Source organism: Diaphorina citri, unplaced genomic scaffold (assembly GCF_000475195.1).
Source record: "Diaphorina citri unplaced genomic scaffold, Diaci psyllid genome assembly version 1.1 scaffold460, whole genome shotgun sequence".
Classification (NCBI taxonomy): Eukaryota; Metazoa; Arthropoda; class Insecta; order Hemiptera; family Psyllidae; genus Diaphorina; species Diaphorina citri.
The window spans coordinates 106,603-111,266 of record NW_007377895.1 but is presented as its reverse complement, the minus strand read 5'-3'; positions in this window follow the sequence as shown (position 1 = coordinate 111,266).

Here is a 4,664-nt window from a genome sequence, read left to right as displayed (position 1 = left end):
TCTAGCTCTAGAGCTCTATTAGTCTATTAGACTAGACTAGACTAAGGAGCTCTGTTAGGCGGATTTCACATCTAGACTACAACTTTTAGTATTCGGCAATTTTCAAGTTTAAATGTGAACAGGCCCATAAGACTATGTAGTCCTCAACATGAAAATTGCCGTATACTACAAGTTGCAGTCTATAGATGTAAAATAGCCCTTAGAAGTATAGAACAGGAACAGGTGTGTGTGTCTGTTTGTCAGATCCCAGGTCTCAGGTGTAAGGTACCTATTTTAGAAGACTCGAGGATTAATTCTAAATACATAGGTAGTTGGGTCTTCTATTTCTTCTTCTTTTTCCTCTTCTTCTTCTTTCTTCACTAATGATGGGCCAGACTTGACATATTAAGGAGGGACATGATGTATTGCTGCTATTAGGGACGAGAGGTCCCAGGCCCAACCCAAATTATTATTTATTGATGAATCATAAGGAGGCATTGTAATTTTTGTTTCGAGTTTATGTAGGTAACTAGGTACCTACCTGTGCGCCTGTGCCTCTGTTTAATGTCGATTGCTCTCAGAAGGGACGTTTCATAGATTCTCGGGTCATTCTCCAGTTTATGTTTACTCATACATTAGGTATGTATGTTCTAAATCTCCAACGAGGTAGAGCTGTGGCGTAGGTCTGGCCCTATATGGACATGTAAAGAGGCAGACAAGGTAATCTACCACTGGCATAACTCTACCCATAGCTCATACTGGCGTAACTTTAGCTACAGTCGAACCTGGATACAAAGGACTTGTCTAAGCAGGTGACCTCTCGATAAACTGAAAAAAACAAGTCGTGGTCTCTTTATTTTTGAGACGAAATCCTCTTTAAACAGGAAAACCGAGGCTCTAAATCCATAAGGAGGATTGGCTTTCCTCTATCAAACCAAACCAAAGTCAAACAGGGATGAACAGGACTTGCGTAAGCAGGACACTCCGATAAACTGGAAAAATGCCAAAGTCCGTTCATTTTTGAGTCAAAAACCTCAAAACAGGAAAATGGAGCCTCTTAAAAGCAGGAATGGCTTCTTTCTTTTTACTCGCGAGGCTCCAGACAGAAATCTGGAGCCTCTATAAGCACAAGTATTGTTTTGCTGAACCTCTCTATAACCAGGGATTTGCTAAGATGCTAAGACGTGTTGTTTCCCTCTAACCTGTGTTCACATGGACCTCTATAGGAATGAAAATTGGAAACCTAGAGAGCAGAAACTTACACAAAAACCTCAGAAGGTTTAGATGTAGGGGCAAGTAGCCCCAAAAATTGGGCGAAGCTTATACGAAGCAGGAACTTTTTTAAGCTAGAAACCTCTAGATATAAGCAGGAAAATATTTTCTGTCCCTTGCATGCCTGATGCTTAATCCAGGTTCGACTGTAATGACAACTCTGTGCAAATTTGTGTGCCACACCAAATCCCCCGACAATTGTTTGTTACGTTGACGAGATGACTATTTTTCATGTTGGTGAACAAAATGGTTTGCCAACAAAAATACGTATGAAATTTTTGTGTTGTTTTTGTAGTGGGAGTGAGTCTATAGTTAGCTTGGAAAGTTGCTCGTGTGCCTTTTAGGCACTAGATCTCGTGTTCGGGGCGGATTACATCCTAAACAGATAAAAGGTTCGTTCTCGGAACGGGTGCCTTTATCCTATCCTGTCTTCCTTCTGTCTTCGCTTTTGGGACGATAAGACCTTAGCAGTTACAGCTCCCTCTATCAAACCTCTTGAGAAAAAAAAAGTACCTATCGTAAATATTCCATTTCCCTCTTACTCTTCCCAATGAAATGCATGGATAGCGAAACATTGTATAAAATGTACATTAAAACGGAAAATATCTATCTTCAGATCAATGGGACCAGAGTGAATTCAAATCAGAAAGGATGGAAAAAATCATCAACCGGTGAAAAAATTGCACTTAAATAAGAGGATGGTCCCGGTTGCATTTACCATTATTAGGTATAAAAAGAAATCAACTTTTTATAAACCAATTTTCAAATAAAGGAATTTTTGAATCAACCTTTTGTAAATGAATTTTTACAAGGAATGTCAAGGGTTCGTCTACGACTTGGTAACATTTCCGGTATCCGGTCTGACCTTTCAGACAATACCTTTGTGACCTCTATGATTTGTAATACACCTACCTAAAAAAAATTGTAATTTGGTACCAAAACTAGGTAATACACAAAAGGCAGGACAAGAGTAACAAAGAACATACTACCAACCTAAAAAAAAGAAGAAGCAGAAGAAGGAAAAAAAAAGATGCCAATTCAGGAATTCTGACAAGATAGCCAATCATGAATGCCATACCCAAACAGAACTGGTAGTAAAGTAATTTATGTTTTATTTAAAGCCAAAAGTCACAAAAGGTCCTAAAATCGAAACTCTCGATAATTCGAAATAATAGTCAGGACTCAGGTCCCTCCAATTTCGAATTATCGAGAGTCGACTGTATAATCTTTCAGAGATAAGGATCCTCAGATTCCGAAGTGACAGAGATAAAGTCTCTAACAGTCCCCCAAAAATGAAACAGGTAGATCTAAAACAGGTAGGTGTCTGTGTATCATACCTATAGGTACCATCTGTCAGTTCAGCTCAGAAATATTCTGAGGGGAAAAGAGTTTTAAATCTTTTCTACTTGTTGGTCTTCTTCATCATATTTTTATCTTTCAATAGATCAGTTGCGCTTACTTGGGTGATGTTTCAAAGTCATAGAGCAGGAAAAATGAGGACCAACGGAATTTTTCTTTTTCTTCTACGACTTCTAGATACCGAGATAAATCGATTTAAAAAATACCGGTAAATCGTGAAGTTTGACGTCACGACATACGTTCCCGTAGGTGATGACGTCATAAATAATAATAATATCTATAATAATAATAATAATAATAATAATAATAATCTTACCAAGGGTTATAAAAAATATATTTTAAATGTTATCACTCATCAATAAAATTAATAAAATCAGATACCTTTAAAAGGCATCTTTTGAAGAACATTAATTGAATGAAGGAAACGTCTAATAAAATGATTGAATGATTACTTCTATTCAAATTCAAGAAAGGACCGGTAAATAAGTAGTAGATAGTCTTCCACTATCATTCATCTTACAAAAGAACCTCCCTTATGTTACAATCCAAAGGGGCATTGAAGAAAAAAAAAAATTGATAACCCATACGCTGTTTCTTTGGAGAAATAGACTTTACTTTTGCCTAGTAAGCGCTGGATCGCGGGTTCAATTCCCGGGGGGGACCGATTTAATCCGAAAAAGATCAGGTTCGTTCTCGAAACGGCTTTCTCCTATCATGTCCTCCCTCTCTCTTCGCTTTCGGGACAATAAGACCCTAGCCCTAGCAGTTACAGTTCCCTTTTATCAAATCACAACATCTGGCAAACACGAGAAGAGCATCATCTTGTAATCTCTGGTCCTAAACCGCCAGTTTCAAAGCTTTTATGACCAACATTATTTACCATTGTTACATTTGAAGACTTGGAAGATGATCTCTTATTCAGTAACCTCGTTAAACTGTTGATTGTTTTGTTTATGGGTTTGAACTTTAGGTTAAAATCTTAATGGCAGATAATTGCTGTGAATTGCCCTTTCGGCCGCGAAGAGTAGGTTATGATTATGATACCTCTTGATGTAGGTATACGTATGTCGATAATTGCCAATTGCCGTTTGAGTTTATTTTTATTATTTTTTTTTTTTTTAATTTTTTTTTATTATTACCTATTATTTATTTTTTCTTTAAGAGGTTTTACAGAGGGAACTGTAACTGCTATGGTCTTATCGTCCCGCAATCGAAGAAAGAATTTTGTGCGCAAGCGTTTCTGCGCATTTTGACGTGAAATCTGACGTCACAACTCTTTGAACTTTTTTTATTAGAACGGCAATTAAAAATGGAATTTTTGACCTTTTAAAGTTACTTTTTCGGAGTTTTACTTATGCGACATTGACTTGCGTTCTCTTTAGACATTAGGAATAGGTACCTTACCTATACTATCTGCTTCTGAATAAAACATTTCTTTAATTAAGGCGAAAAAAATAATAAAAATTGCATTACATTTGTCATTAATTTCATTAAAACATTGGAATTATGGTCGAGTTAGGTATTTGGGATTGTTTTTTATTAACCTAGAGTTGTGTTTCTATTGCATATCATTAGAGGTAAATGACATCCATTATGGTTCAACTAGAATTGAACGCTTCTCTATAAAAAGAATCTAACTCATCTAACTCAACCTTTTTGGGGAAAAACTGTCCCCCCTTTTTTTAGGGAAAAAAAGTTTGTGCCGGAAAGGCCTAGACTTTCATATGAAAAGGATCTATCACACTTGGCCGTTTTGTTTTGTTTTGTTTTGTTTTTTTTTTTTTTTTTTTTTTTTTTCCCCCTTTGCCTTTTTTTTTTTTTTTTTTTTTTTTTTTTTTTTTTTTTTTTTTTTTGAGAGAGAAAAACTGCCCTTTTTCAGAACTCGATACTCCATTTCCCTGAGACCCTTTTTGAATAATCCCTTCAATCACTAGAGGTCCACGATAGAGTTGTACGTTGAATTGCGATATGATCTATCTCGAAGTGCGATACTCAGTTCCACATTCTAAAGAGGTCACTCTGTCTATTAGTTTTCATTTATCTTGATAAACTGC